Source organism: Nicotiana tabacum, chromosome 16 (assembly GCF_000715075.1).
Source record: "Nicotiana tabacum cultivar K326 chromosome 16, ASM71507v2, whole genome shotgun sequence".
NCBI classification, from domain to species: Eukaryota; Viridiplantae; Streptophyta; class Magnoliopsida; order Solanales; family Solanaceae; genus Nicotiana; species Nicotiana tabacum.
Window position 1 is genome coordinate 109,165,481 of NC_134095.1, and position 16,593 is coordinate 109,182,073.

A 16,593-nucleotide genomic window follows, 5' to 3' on the forward strand; every position below is an offset into this window, starting at 1 on the left:
CTTTAATTTACTTCCAATGTACCAAAACGTACTTATACTACTCGGAATAATACCAAATTTTGCATGCAAGTCTTAAATAACATGATGAGACTATTCGCAATCTCAAAATTCCGTTCGGACCTCGATATCACAAAAACCCTCTCCAAACCAAATTTAAAGAACTTCAAAAATCCTTAAGGTATCAACTTTCACTATTAGGTGCCAAAACGCTCCCGGGTCATTCAAAATCCGATCTGAACATACGCCCAAGTCCGAAATCATCATACAGACATGTTAGAACCTTCAAATCTCGATTCTGAGGTCGTTTACTCAAAATGTTGACCGAAGTCAAAATTGGCCTTTTAAGCTAACCTAAAGGAACCAAGTGTTCCGATTTCAACCCAAACTCTTCCAAATCCCGAACCACCCATTCCTGCAAGTCGTAAATCCTCAAAAGCAAGTACGGGAAGTCTTATTTAGGGAAACATGGTTCTAGAAAGCAAAACGACTAGTCGGGTCGTTACAGGTAAAAAAGGGTATGACAATGGTTTACCAACAACTGAAGCAAGTGAAAACAAGCACTCTTGAACGAAGTAGGTAAGCAATATGTTAGGGAGCGAGAACCATGACATTGCCTTAAGAGTTCCCACTACAACAAATTTGGCCTAAGGCCACACCAATTATAGACAACACTTGAAAAATATTGCTGAAAATATCTTTGGCAACACTTTTTAAGAGGTGGCCATTGTCTAACACTTTTGGCCACGGGTTTTAGGCAACGCTTAAAAAGTGTTCCTTTTAATTGTATAGATTACGCTTTTCAACTAATGTCAAATCATAAAATAATTAACAACACTTATTCACATGTAATGCAACACTTTTGGGCGTGCTTGTTTATATTAATAAAAGCAACGTCTAAAGTCCCCTGAAAATTCCCGCTCAGATTTCCCCCTAAAATTTGGCCGAATTATTATGCCCTAAAATATCCCGCTCTTTTCAAGTTTTACCCACTCTACAATAGAATCCCATTCTTCATCTTCTCTAAAATTTGGCTCTTCTTCTAACTAGGAAGCAAACCAGTGTGGGTTTTATGGAAATCTCTGATGGAGGCGCTACATCTCTTCTAGATTCTCTTCTAAAAAATCAAAGCACTCTTTTCGTCTGGCTTCTTCGGCCATCAGTTGCAATTGGGGATTTTGATTTTTGGGCTTACAGTCATTGTTGATCTCCATTTTTCAAAAGCTTGTGTAAGATTTCCCTGAAATTTTTGGTTTCAGTTTAATTACTTTGCGATTTGGCTTGTCTGAAATTTCTACAATTCCTTTTTTTTTCTTTAATGGCTTCTTCGAAGTTTTTCTGAAATTCATTGCTTATTTAGTTGATAGTTTTGCGATTTGTTTAGTTAAAGGATTGTGCAGAATCCTTTGATAATCTTATTTTGGAAATATCAGTTTTTTTGGACCCTTTTGATGGTAGATGCAGCAGCGATCCTCAATGTGGTGTTCCTGGCCTTCAATCTCTCATCGCTAAAGCTGATGGTGGAGCTGCTGTGACCTCTATTTCTTCCCTTTTCTCACTTCACTTGATGGCCATCCCAATGATGACTCCCTTCTTTCCCTCATCGCTAGATCGTAAGCCCTCTTATTTTTATTTTGAATTATCTGCCTAAACTAATTGTTTGAGTTATTTATATATAAAGAGTTACTCAAATATTTGGCATTTTATTCACTGATTCTAACATGTCCTAATTCACGTACTAATTCTTGTTTAGCTCTAATATCATGTTGTTATGTATGAATCGACTCAACTGAAAAGCTTAAATTGATCGAGATAGTGCATTTGAAATTTATTTATTTTAAGTAGGATAAAGGTACAAATTTATACCTCTTCTGTAGAAAAATAATTTTAATCTTTGCCATCCCTTTTATTTTGGAGGCATTCATACCTGCGTTAGCAGACTGTCCCTTGACTTTAACTAGCTCCATCTTGAACTGTGTGGATAGCACGCTTCGAAATACTTTCGGTAAATGTCCAAAATTATACGTCTACTTTGACTATAATTTAAAATTAACACCTTATACTTCAGGTTGGAATTACGTTACGGTCCACGGCAAGTATGATATGATAGACTTCCAAAATCTAATGAAGGATAAAACAAGGATACATAAAATAGATGGTTGCCGAGAGTCATCTCTGCCTTTATAGGGCAAGGGTAATGCTGCATACACACTACCTCCCAGACCCCACGTATGGGATTAAGCTTGGTTGGTTGTTATTGTTATTTATATATAAGTTTTTTTGGGATGAAAAAAACTCATGGAATACACCAAAAGTCAAGATTTAGAGAGCCTTCTTACCATGCAACTCTCTATTCCATTAGTTTTTCTTCAGTTGCATTAGAATTTGCATTAGAATGTGGGGGTGAAAATACTATTAAGAATATATTTCAATCTTGGCGTGCATATCCTTTACTTAGTGATGTGCACGTTTGTTCCACAATATATATATAAGCTACTTTAGGAACTAACTGTGTATTGAGTAGTAATAATCTAAATGTGTAATGAAAGTCTCAACTCCAAATTGAGTAGTATAGTTTATTATTATTTCCACAGGAACATGCTTTCTTCTTTGCTTCTTATGTGATAGTGGCTCCAAAAATTTGTGGAGTGTATTTAATTTGCTTCAATATTAGTATCATTTTCCAGATTGCTTCTACAATACCATGACGATGGAGTTTATGATCATACGTTGAGTTATGAAATTTTTTTTCTTGCTTTATGAAGAATATTATTGCTTGGTTGGTTGTAATAAACTGTTGGTTGTAAACTTGTAATAAACTGTTAAAAAGAATATTATTGTTAGGAATGGCAAACGGTGCGGGCGGTGCGGGTGCGGGGCGAGCTGATTATCTGATCGAGCAACCCAAGCTATTCTACTACCCTTGACTTGATTATGTTGACCGAGCTGCCTGGATCCACGAGCACACGTTTAATCCGAATATTACTTTAAAAAAATGAAATTACTAGTGCGTCGTTGTTTGGTTCTGTCAAGGTCTCGAGATCATCCTCGCTAAATGCAAGGGTGTCTTCGGTCATGCGGTCTCGAATCAACCCTTCTGTTGCAGCGGATACTTTTATCCGTTTGATCACGGGTCCTTGGGGAATGTCGGTCCCCTCGATAATCATATGAACGACATGCCGAGGAATCTCTCTTCTTGCCCAGGTTGGATTTTTTCGAATTTCTCGCTAAATCTCTCGGCGTGCTCCCTTGTTACTGTGAGGACCGACGTTAACGTATTGTGCATCACACGAGGTCGTACCCTTGGGAATCAGTTCCGGTGTACTCCCAGTGCTCTGCGGTGGCACACCCATACCTGGAATAACCATACCGCCCTTTCCATAGTTTTTGAGGCTGTTATTTTTAAGTACATTTACTGGTTTAGGCATTTTGACCTGAAATCAAAGATCTTGGACAAGAAAAAGTGTGAAATGTAACCTGCGTTATGTAGTTAAACCAGCAAGAAAATAATCACTATTATTTTTAGCCCCACGGTGGGCGCCAAACTGTTTACCATAAAATGGTAATAACAACTAAATTTGATTATGAGGTTCTAAAAATACGTGATCTATTTTTATGCTAGTTGTTAAGCAATAAATGCTAGGTGAGGTACTTGGAATCAAGATAAGAGCCTAAAAACAAGATGTTAACCAAACCGAATAGCTGTCAATCGCGGCCTCGAGCTTACTTATTCGGGGCCGAGTTCGATATCCGCCGAGGGTAGTCGATGGAGGATTAACAGTTATAATTGTGAGCACGTGATTTTTGTTTCGCACGACAATCGCTCCAAAAAGAAATAAAAAAAATAAATAATTGGCCCTGCTGTACAATTTTCGGATTTCTGTGCGGCACTTTGTTGATTTATTTGTGACTTTTGCCCATTTTTATTTTTTCTTATTTATTTATTTAAAATACAAAATGTGTGTGTGTCAGGCGCAATTCGAACTGTAATCCGGTCGTTAAAAAAAAGAAAATCATAATTAGGCATCTTCGTCCGTGATTTTGATTTGTTTGATTTTACCTGTTTTGAAATATTGTAGTGTGTGTGAATAATTGTATTGAGCGTGTATTTAATTTGATTTTTTTTTGCTTAGTTTTGTTTTTAAAATAAAAAAAAAAAAGAAGAAAAAAGAAGAAAAAGAAAAAGAAATAATCATCTTCCGGATTGGGCCAATTTGTTAAAATTGGCCCAAAACAAACAACGTCCAAACCAGGCCTGCCCGGTCCAAGTCCAGCTGATGCCTAGAGAGTCCAAACGACGTCGTTTCAATCCAGTGTGATCTGGGCCGTTGATCTCAGATTGATCAACGGCCAAGATCACTTCCCCACAACCCACTGAGGAACCCGACCCGTTTACACCCGAACCGAACCCAAACCCTCAACACTTGAAACGACACCGTTCCACTTAACCATCAGATCCAGACCGTAGATCTAAATTGATCTAACGGTCGAGATCTGTCCACCCACTAACTATATAAGCCCATAATCCTACCCTGCCCCCCTATCCGAACCCCAGCCTTCGTCTCCCCAAACAAACAACCCTAAACCCTAGCCGCCCCTGTATACTTTCGCCATGAAAGCCGGCGGCATGGACGCCGGTGACCTTCCCCTTAACACCATAGAACCCCCTCACCACCCTGAACATAGACCTGTTGACCGCTTAGTTCGAATCACCCCCTAGGTCCTCGAATCTTCATTTGAAGATTCGAGTCAAAACTCGGTTTACACCAACCAACCCCAGCTTCACACCAGACACTCCCCAGACCCTCCTCGTGACCAAACCATACTTGGTTTGGTCCGAATCTGATCAGGGAAGCATGAATCCCAGATCTGAGTTTTGGAACTTTGCAGTTCTTCATCACTGGCCCATGTCCGTCCGAGCCAAAGAGATTAAGGTCTAATGGACCTTAATCGAAGTGTTTCTCATTTGAGAAACACTTCGATTAAAGTCCGTTCAGCCTTAAGAAAGGTCTGTCCAAATCCGAGTTCAAACTTTTAACTTTTCAAGTTTTAAGGTGAGTCTGCTTTCTTTCCTTTATTTGCTTTAGTCCGTGTGATTTGTTGTAAAAGTCTGTTCATATTTGTTTTAATTTTATCAATTTTTGTTTGTCCACTTTACTTGAACCTCTGTGTTTGTCTGAATCCCCCCCTCCTATTCTGATAAGGCATGTGTATTGGTTGTATTTCGAGTTTGGACTGACTAGTTGACTCCTCGAGTGCATTTCTGTTTAGTCAGTATAATTCAAACCATGTATCGATACTGTTTAAATGTCTGATTTTTGGCTACGATTGTGTATGTTAATGCTAATATAGTCGAGTCGACATGTGTCGTCAATTAGTTTCAACTGTCCGAACAATAAATCAACTTGCTTCTGTTGAACATTTGCCTGAATCAATTAAGAACCAAGTCCTGTTACTTATAGTCGTTAATATGATTTCAGAAACCTAAGGCTTGGTCTGTAACTGAAATCTGAGTTGGTGGCATGTGCACTTGTGCACAGCATGTGCATTGTGCACAGCCTGTTTTCCTGCATAAAAGGGCTTGTAATTTTAAAATGGTTTGACAGCAATACATTCTACTGCCCATACTTTGCTTTAGTTTAAAGAAGTATTAAACCTTTTAAAAGTTAAATCTGCCAGGGAATGTTGATGGAGTTTAATACTAGCTAAAGTTGGAATTGAAAATGGAAGGCACATGGGAGGGTACTGTGATATTCTAAAACAGGCTGTTAAAAGGGGTGGTGTTGAGGCTTATAAAGAGGAGAGGACATCTGAGAAATAGGGAGATAGACAGAATCAGAGGGGTTAAAAATACAGGGAGAGGGGAAAATACACTGTGAGGAATTTTGAAAGAGAAAGCTTGAAATACATACATCGTGAGGATAGAAAAGAAAAAGAAGGAGTTGGCAGGAATAGAAAGAGAGCAAGAAAGAGATAAAACAGATTAAGAAATCAGGAACTTGTTCTTGTTTGTCCGAAGTTCATCTATTGTCAATACGTTAGGCAGTGTTCCTTCTTCTAAATTTCAATCGAGATTATTGTTAGTGTTTTGTTGCATTTGGTATATTCCGGAATTGGATTGTCTGGAGTATTGTTGCCATCACACTGTGTGCTGTTTCATTTGGCTGTTTCATCTTCAACTCTAGTTCCACCTCGCAACAGAATCCTTTCTGTTGTGCTGTTCTGATTGCTGCTGCTATTTTGCTCACTATTGCTGCTGCATTTCTGTCCTGCTGCTACTGCTAGTCTTGTTTCTTTTGGCTGCTTATTTCCACATCTTCTTCTTCTTCTCCTTTGCATTTTCAGCATTTCCAGGTACACATTTCAAGTCCCATATTGATGTAATTGAAACAGTTTGAAAGCATGAAATGAAAAAGGGAGAAGATGTTCAAGTATTTGTTGTGATATTCATAGTACATTAACAGGCCTGTGGAAACTGATTAGTTTATGGTTCAACAGTTCGAAAGAATGTATTGATAGTCGACTGAGTTTACCCCTTTTGTATTTGAGCTCGGTAGTTTGTCTGTTAGTATAAGCATGTGTATTTCAACTTTACACAACACTGTTTTCTGTTTCATTTAGTCTTTTTTTTAGTAAGACTAGTCCACATAAGTTTAGTTAAGTTCAACACAAGAAATGCTCAGATTAAGCGTTGAATTTCGTTAGCTCGTATATGATTCCTTGTCAAATTAAAGCATATTACTTCGCCAGTTATCCTTTAATCTAGTCCAAATAAGTTCAGTTAAGTTCAAATTAAGAAATGTTCGGATTAAGTATTGCATTTCATCTATCTCATATGTAATCTTTTTGTTCGACCAAAGCATTTTCGTAAGGCATGACGTCTTTTTACTTTAAAAGTAATTAATCAGAAATTGATAGGAGTTTGGTTTAGGCCGAAGTATATACTTCAATTAGCATACATTTTCTTTCTTCTATCTCTGGAAATAAAAATAATAGAAATGTAGTCACTGTAGGATACCCTTCTAAAAATAATGAGACGAGTCTCGCCAAATAAAAAATACAAATTGCGGGGCCCTCAACAACTAATCATAATATTTAGAATTTGGGCTAGGCCGTTTAGTGAATCTCATGGCCTTCTCAAAAATAATAACGCGCTAGACTCTTCAGGCACGGTTTAAGTAAATTATGTTCTTAAATTCGGGTGCACATTGATGTGACCCAAATCCAAATCTCAACGGAGTCAAAATGTGTTAACAACTACGGGTGCATTGATTGTGACGTGGTTTGAGACGCATTTTCACGATGTTGCAATTCTATAAAAAATAAATGATAATAATAAAAGCGGTTTAAATCTAATAAGAAGCACATAAGTCACAACATGTATTTAAATCAGATATTTAGCCATTATAACAATTTAAGCGACCGTGCTAGAACCACGGGGTTCGAGGGTGCCTAACACCTTCCCTCGGGTCAACAGAATTCCTTACTTAGAAGTTTCTGGTTCGCAGACTTCATTTGGAAAAGTCGAAAATTTCCTCGATTTGGGATTCAAGATAAACCGGTGACTTGGGACACCAAAAAACCAAACCTTTCCCAAGTGGCGACTCTGAATTAAATAAATAATCCCATTTCGAATATTGTCACTTAAATTGGAAAAACTCCACTCGCGCATTTAACCCCTCGGGGCGGGCGCGCAAAAAGGAGGTGTGACAGCTCTGGCGACTCTGCTGGGGATGTTGTGACCCAGAACCACTGGTTCAGGGTCCAAGAATTCGAGCTTAGAATAATTGTTATATTTGGCTTTATTATCTGATCTTTATTACATGTTTTGCATAAAAGTGCTAAATGTTGTCTTTTACCGCTTTTGATATTATCTGAACTGTATATAAACTGTGCCGAAACCCTTCTTTTCTTACCTCCGGGGAGAAGCTCGTTGGTCGAGACTCCCTATTCTGTTAGTATCAATACCTGAAATAAGAAAGAGGTCGGACAAGTTACAAAGCCGGACGATCTCGCGGGTCCCCGGTACGTAGCCCCCTCCTCGACTCGAGTTGTCCGCTCGGGCACACAGTCTAGAACAAATACCAAGGTTTAAACCTAGTATAACGAAACTTCATGCCGGATCCCTAGTAGGAACGCTTATTTGCATCATATTGCATTTGACTTAGGGGACTCAACACAGGGGTTGGGTCCGTCTAGGACAGACAACCTGAAATGGAAAAGACCATCATGCTGCATTCCTATCTGTGTTGTGCATTTATTTGCTTCGGTTCCGCATGTCGACCGGTTCCTAAAAAAAGGGGGAAAATAGCAGCGTAGGGGAGACAATTACTTATTTTTGGAAAATAAAACCAATGTCCAAGTAGTGTCAAAACCTCGCCGGAATTTTTCTAAAAAAAAAACTGTCTTTTTTATTAAGAGTAAATATAAAAATTTTCTTTTATCACTTTCAAAATCAAAAAAAAAAGAGAAAAGGTATTTATTTTAAAAGTAAAAAAAAAAAAAAAAAATTCGAAAATTCATGATTCAAAAAATGTGTTGTTTCTTTCGTAGTACCCCTTTTATGAATTCAGACTAATAGTCCAAATTTTTCCTAAAAAAAAAATAATAAAAAATAAATAGTTTCTTTAATCTTTATCTCTTTTCAAAAAATATAAAAATACGTATTCCTGATTTCTAGGTTTATTCGATTTTTCCTATTTTTACGATAGGCCCGAACTACGCCGGTTTGATTCTCACCGGATGTGAGATACGTAGGCAACCCTCGTCGGGCTCAACCCCCATTTTTGCTAAAATAGCCAAAATCAATAAATAAAAAAAAAAGTGTCAAAATTTTAAAAAAAAGAGTCGTAAATAAATCGGGTGACGCTGTTTTGTCATAAATAGCCGAATGTTCCCGCAAGGGACGCCGGAAGGCTGACTTTGCATAAATAGTCACTTTTGGGTCTTGTTTAGCATTTTGTCCAGTAGACCCATACAGCCTTAAAATCTTCATCCCCGAAGTGTTTAAAGGCCGTGTTCAAAACTTGATCCCCTCTGTAAAATATTTTGAGTCAAAATCATTTTTGTTGAAATCACCTTAATAAATGTGCAGGATGAGCACAATGCAAAATGAACATTTTTCAATAATGACCAAAATCCCTGTCAAGTTACGGCTATGGTGGAATGATCTAGGCGTTGAAGGACAAAATGAGGTTAAGAAATATCTGAAAGGTCTTGTGGGTTTGTTGGAAATCCAGCCTCGGGGAGATATCATAAGAGCTTTGGTTACCTATTGGGACCCGGCGCACAATGTTTTCCATTTCTCTGATTTTGAACTCACCCCGACTTTAGAAGAAATGGCCGGATACATCGGGAATACTGAGCTTCCCTTGAGGGAAAAATACTTGGTCGCCCCAAGAGTCGTCACGGTACATCGGTTCCTAGATTCATTGAAAATACCTAGAACAGTCCACAACCCGGATCTAGTAGCCGGATTCTGTACTCCATGCTTCATATATGATAGGTACGGTCATGAGGGGGGATTCAATAATCTAATCAACAAACTGTGCAGCAAAGGGTTTCGTCAGAAGTGGGACAAGCACAGACGGGTAGCATTCATGATGATGTTCCTGGGCCTTCTGGTATTTCCAAGGAAAGATGGAAACATTGATTTGAAGATATCTGGGGTCGTTAGCACTTTACTCACGCAAAATGTCAGTACTCTCGCGCCTATGGTGGTATCCGACATCTTTCGAGCTCTCACAGCTTGTAAAGCCGGGGGAAATTTCTTCGAAGGTTGTAACTTGCTCCTACAGATATGGATGACCGAGCACCTCTGCCATCATTCCGAGATTTTGAGCCATGGTTCCCCGAAAAAGACCCGCATAGAAGAATCTTACATGAGAACCAAAGAGATCAGTTTGCCCAAAGGAGTCCTGGCATGGACCTCGTTCTTACAAGCTCTTACCGCCAGCCAAATACAATGGACGTTGGGATGGTTGCCTGTTGATGAGATCCTATATATGTCCGCAGCTAAAATTCATTTCTTACTGATGGGGCTTAAGAGCATTCAACCTTACGCACCCTGCCGAGTTTTAAGACAGTTCGGAAGATGCCAGACAATACCCCATGAGGAAGATCTAAGCACTCAAGCAGTTGAGATAAGTCCTAACGGACAGTTCCCAGAAGCAAAGATTCGCCAAATCTGGAATGAGGGTCAATATTTGAAATCAGATACTTGCGTGCGGGATCGAGCCAAAGGAGAAACGGTGCCAGGTTACCTTGCATGGTACAGAAGGGAACTTGAGCATGAAAGGCCAGCTAAGAGACCCCACATCCGGAATTTCACCGAGTCATCGCAAAGGCATTGGGATTGGTTAGCAAAGGAAAGAGGCTATTGTGCCGAAATCAGCAGGTTAAAGCAACAAGTAGAAGGCATGAAATACGAGCACAACGTGCAAATTGCTACCGATCTGGGAGAGCGGAACAGGTTAATTCAAGAAAATGAAATGTTCAGAGCCCAGATCAAACAGATAAGGTTGGATGCAGATAAACAGCCAAGGCGTCGATCAGAGAATGGCAAGATGGTTCAAAGAAATCTGAAAACGTCATAGCAGAGCTCAAAGCACAGTGGGATACAAAAGCAGATAAGCATCGTCGATACCTGAATCAATTGGAAGACGACCACGAGAAAACTGTTGCTAAAACAAAGAGAGAGATGGCTGCACTTGAGATCAAAGCAGCTAATCAGGCCAAGGATTTCCAAATTGAGAGCAGATACTGGTATGACTCAATAGCCCAGATGAAGTTGGAAGTACGACGACTGAAGCATCAGCATGTACAAGATGTTCAAGTTTTCAAGATATGCAGCGATCAGATAAAACGCCTGCTCATAGAGAAGAAGCGAACCAGAGATAGGATCAAGGCCATTGCCCATGCCATCACCAGACGATGCCTACGATGTGAGAACATGTCCAGCGTTACCGTCCTCTCGGTAGTAATGGGTTATGTCAAGCAGACTATGCACGAGCTGGAGCAACTTGAGAGGGATCTCACGCCTAGGACCGCGGTGAGGCCGAACGATGCCCCGCGGACACCAATTTTCAAAACCATAATGCGTTCATAAGTCAAATCTGTATTTTTGCATCTTCTGTTTGTTTTCCCATCAGGGTGATTTTTAGTCTATTTCGAATCTAGTTTTGTTTTCAAAGTTCGCTTTTTCTTTTGCAAATGTAGCTTGTAATAGAACATTTCAACAATAAAGAGGTTGTTTCTTTTACGCTCATTTGTGTTATTCGAACTACGTAATGATCTGATTCACGTAGGCATCGTGATACGTAGGCAATCCTCATCGGATCCGGTCGCATTTCTTTTACTGCAAAATAAATAAAATAAATAAAAGAAAAACAAAAGAGAAAAAGAAAAAAAAAGGGAAGAAACTAATAAGAATGCCGGAATGACGCATGCTCTCGTAGCAAACATATAGTAATCCACTTAACTGTATAGGTGCATCATGCCCAACGTGAGATTAACTATCTGTTATTTGCTACAAATTAACCGTGCGTTTGTCATTGAGCATTTCTCCAGGGTTTTTGAAAGGACGGTTGGTTTGGTGAAAGTCTGGCCTCACACTCATATTTCACGAGGTCAAGGAGAAGTGTTCAACTACCTGTTGTTAGGGCCAGAAGCAGTACTCACACTTACTTCACCAGGTCAAAAGGAAGTGTGGAAATGTCTTCAGAAATTCCATTGCAAACGACCCCTGTTTCGGAGGAGAGCTCAATCTCAGCCGTCCTCACACCCGAATCCGCAACTGCGGAGGAAAATAAAATCCTACGGCTCCGCATGTTGGAAATGCTGGACGACTGGAACAATGGGAAAGAGCCGCCAAGTGTCGTCCCCGGATTCCCGGAATTATTCTCCAGGTCAAGTGGAATGTCTAATGTCCCCATAAATTATCCTGCTACCCCATTTGGGTACCCAACCACCTCAGCCTTCTCCGCTGGATCGCCTTCTGAGCCTCATCCCCGAATGTCATCCACTGATGCAAGCATGAACATCTTTACTGCATCGCCTTGTCCGGTTACGGCACAACCTACCACGTACAAGCCAAGCTTTGACTCATCCTCTTTTACATTCCAAGCCCCATCATTCTTAATGGAACCAACTAGGTTCGCTACCAGTACTAATCCTCTACCGCCTCAGTGCGAGCTTGCACCCGGGCAGGATCAGAACCCCAGAATTGCAGAACAAAATGAGATTGCCAAGAGAATGAGAAGCCTTGAACAAAGTTTGAAGAATATGCAAGGATTGAGCGGACAAAAGAGCGTCTCTTACGCCGACCTGTGCATGTTTCCTCACGTGCACCTGCCAACGGGTTTCAAGACCCCCAAGTTTGAGAAATACGATGGGCACGGTGACCCCATTGCACATCTTAAAAAATACTGCAACCAATTGCGGGGAGCCGGTGGAAAAGAAGAACTGCTAATGGCATATTTTGGGGAAAGCCTAGTAGGGATAGCTTCGGAATGGTATATGGATCAGGAAATGTCCCGATGGCATATATGGGATGATCTCGCCAGAGATTTTGTAAAACAATTCCAGTATAACATCGACATTGCGCCAGACCGAAACTCTCTGTCGAATTTGAAGAAGAAGCCTTCGGAAAGCTTTAGAGAGTATGCTATTAAGTAGCGTGAACAGGCGTCGAGAGTGAAGCCTCCCATGGATGAAGTGGAAATGGTCACTACCTTTCTCCAGGCTCAAGAGTCTGACTATTTCCAAAACATGATGTCAGCCATGGGTAAGCCATTCGCGGAAGCAATCAAGATTGGAGAGATGGTGGAAAACGGTTTGAAAACAGGTAGGATTCTGAGTCAAGCAGCCATAAGGGCAACTTCCCAGGCCGTCCAAAGCGGATCTGGAGGAACGACAAGGGGGAAGAAGAAGGAAGAAACGACTATGGCAGCCTCCGAAGCAAGGGATTATCGTTATCCAAGGCCCCATTTTCCGGAAAGAGCCCCACATCACTACTACCCCCACTCAAATTTTGCATATGCTCATCAACCTTATATGGTCATGAATGCCCAACCTTATAACCACCCACCACAACAAGCCAACCGAGGCCCAGCTCCACCTCCCAGAAATCAGCCTCCTTACCGCAACCACTATAACCCACAACCCCTGCAGAATAACTACCGCCCCCAGGAGCCACCTCGACGGCGGACTTTCACGCCCATCGGTGAACAATACTCTACTTTGTTCCCTAAGCTAGTCCAGTTGGGTTTCTTACAACCAATTCCCCAAACGAGGCAGAACCCAACATCGCCTTCTTACAAAGCCAGAGTCAGATGCGCCTATCATTCAGGGGCCGAGGGACATGATACAAACGACTGCTGGTCATTGAAGAGAGTGGTCGAAAATTTGATAGAGCAGGGGAAAATAGTGCTAAGGGACGAGGAGATCCCGAATGTAACTAACAATCCACTACCCGCTCACAATAATGGGCCGCTGATCGGAATGATTTGTGAAGACAAGGAATTCGACCCTGCTCTGAAAGCCATAATTGCCATTGTCGACACAAGGAAGAGGCCCGAAATGGACCAGAAACCAGAAAAGGGGGAAGAGGCCAAAGCTATAAAGACGTTGCTTGAGAAGAAGGTGGAGAAGAAAGTGGTCCCAGCAAAAGGGGGAGTTCTTTACATACCACGAGGTCAAGCTGAGAAGACGCAGAAATCCGGGATCAAAAAGACAAAACCTATGTACGTGCCAAAAGGGGCCTATGTGGTCCGGGGGACGATTCAACCACCTCTGCTGAATGAGCCAGTGGTTATCGAATGCGTGCCACAAAAGCCAATGACCAACCCGTCCACAGTGCCGTGGAATTATCAAAAGACGTTGGTGATGTACAAAGGTAAAGAGGTCATGGGAGAACTCCCAGAAAATACTTTCGTTGGAAGGTATTCAAATACCCAAGAACTGAACAACGCCACACAAAGGCGCTTCCCGCCAAAGAAGCCCGTAAGTGTTGAGAAAGCGGAATTGTTCTTCCAACAAATGAAAATGCCGGATTACGAAGTGATAGATCAGCTGCGCAAGTACCCTGAGCAAGTATCCATGCTGTCATTATTGATGAGGTCAACCGAGCATCAAAAGATCCTGTTGAAAACCCTGAATGAAGCATATGTACCAGTTGAAACCTCGTTGGAGCAACTAGAGCGGATGACAGAAAGATTCTTCGCCGTCAACCAAATCTCTTTCAGCAAGAATGATTTACCCCCGGAAGGAGCAGCATACAACAAGGCTTTGCATCTAACAGTTAAATGCGAAGACTATTATGTCAAGCGGGTAATGTTGGATGGAGGCTCAGGCGTTGACATTTGCCCGCTCTCCACGCTACAAAGAATGGAAATTGGGACCGGAAGAATCCGACCCAACAATGTCTGCGTAAGAGCTTTCGACGGCATCAAGAGAGATATCATGGGAGAAATAGACCTGTTGTTGGTCATAGGACCAGTCGAATTTCGAGTAACCTTCCAGGTGATCGACATGGACACATCCTACAATTTTCTTCTTGGCAGACCTTGGATCCATACGGCAGGAGCCGTTCCTTCCACTCTTCACCAGATGGTGAAGTTCGAGTACGAAGACCGAGAGATCGTGGTCCACGGGGAAGATGAGCATGCCATTTATCGGGATCCATCCATCCCGTACCTTGAACCAAGAGAAGGAAGCGAACATACGGTCTATCAAGCTTTCGAGGTTGTACTGGCAGAGCAGCGCGAAGAGGGAATACCCTGCCCCCAGCCTTTCTTGTCTAACGCCTCGGTTATGGTGGCCAAAGAGATGATTCGGCACGGATTTAGGCCAGGGAAGGGACTTGGACGAACCCTTCAGGGAATAACAGAACCCATTACTTTGCCAGTCATCAAGAAACCTTTTGGACTAGGTTTCAAACCTACTCCAGCAGACGAAGAATGGGCAAAGAAAAGGAGAAATGAGGGTTGGAAGTTACCTCAACCACTGCCGGATTTATATGCGACTTTCGTCAGGCCAAGGTACGTTGAAGAAGATGATGAGGTCTTCGCAGCTGAGGAAATCGAGGAGATATGTGGGGCAATGAGGGAGATGCTCTACGAGATTCACGTGGTTCAGCCAGGTGAAGGAACGAGCACTGCTGAGATGCTGTACATGGGGCCGAGCGCCCAACTCCAAAACTGGGAGGCTACGCCATTCCCGACTAGACGGAAGTCCGGGTAGACCTGTCCTGCCACCTTTCCTGTGTCACAAGTTATCTCCGGGACATAACTTGAACGTTTTCTTCTTTTCTTTGTTGTTGTTTTGAATCCCTAGTTGTAAACATTGTTGTCTTCCAACTTTCCAAAGAAAATAAAAAAAAAATCGTCATTGCTTTCCCATTCTTTCTTTTGTTCTAATATTTTGTTATTTTTCCTTTTATTTTTTCAGTCCTAATAATGCGGCTTTAAATATGACATGCTTGCGGACTTCACGCCCAGATCACAATGAGTTATTTAACTGCGAATTAATGAACCCAGAACCAGAATATGATGCGGAAGAGGCTTTTAGGGAGATAAACCGAGAGTTGGAATATTTCGAGAATAAACCTAAGCCAAATCTGAATGACACTGAACCGGTAAATTTAGGAACCCCGGAAGAAATCCGGGAGACCAAGATAAGCATTCACACGGACAAGAAAACGCGAGAGGCGATAATTCAACTTCTTTTTGAATTCAAAGACGTGTTGCTTGGTCATATGATGACATGCCGGGATTAGGTGTTGATCTAGTGGTTCATAAATTGCCGATTCATCCTGATTGTCCTCCAGTTCAACAAAAGCAACGAAAGTTCAAAACGGAGGTCAGTGACAAGATTAAGGAGGAGATCACCAAGCAACTGAAAACGGGAGTGATCCGGGTAGTCCAATATACAACATGGTTGGCGAATGTGGTTCCAGTACCGAAAAAGGACGGGAAAACTCGGGTATGTGTAGATTACCGAGATCTGAACAGAGCAAGTCCTAAAGATAATTTCCCGCTGCCCAACATCCACATCCTCGTTGATAATTGTGCCAAACACGAGATACAATCTTTTGTAGATTGTTATGCTGGGTATCATCAGGTACTGATGGATGAAGAGGACGCCGAGAAAACTGCCTTCACCACGCCTTGGGGCACCTACTGTCACAGGGTCATGCCATTTGGCTTGAAGAATGCTGGGGCTACTTACATGAGGGCCATGACTGCCATTTTCCATGACATGATGCATCAGGAAATAGAGGTGTACGTGGACGACGTGATAGTCAAGTCCAGGACGCAAGACAATCACATCCAAGACTTGAGGGAGTTCTTCGAGAGATTGAGGAAGTATGACTTGAAGCTAAACCCAGCCAAATGCGCTTTCGGAGTTCCGTCGGGCAAACTTTTGGGCTTCATCGTAAGCAGGAGAGGAATTGAGCTAGATCCAACTAAGATAAAATCCATCAGAGATCTACCTCCCCCAAGAACAAAGAAAGACGTGATGAGTCTGTTGGGCAGGTTGAACTACATCAGTCGGTTTATTGCCCAGCTGACAAGCACGTGTGAGCCCATATTCAAG

General features: G+C 41.6%; 1 long non-coding RNA gene across 3 annotated transcripts; it reads left to right on the forward strand.

Annotated features, from left to right (window-relative positions):
• The first annotated feature begins 912 nt into the window (after positions 1-912).
• Positions 913-6,737, forward strand: LOC142170752 (uncharacterized). 3 transcript variants are annotated; one of them, XR_012700221.1, is made up of 3 exons: positions 913-1,226; positions 1,431-1,610; positions 6,343-6,737. It is a non-coding gene; the product is annotated as an uncharacterized LOC142170752 (long non-coding RNA). The 3 variants fall into 3 exon arrangements; XR_012700220.1 differs by having other exon boundaries at positions 916-1,226; positions 1,456-1,610; positions 6,343-6,735; XR_012700222.1 differs by having other exon boundaries at positions 917-1,226; positions 1,462-1,610; positions 6,343-6,735.
• The last annotated feature ends 9,856 nt before the right edge of the window (positions 6,738-16,593 follow it).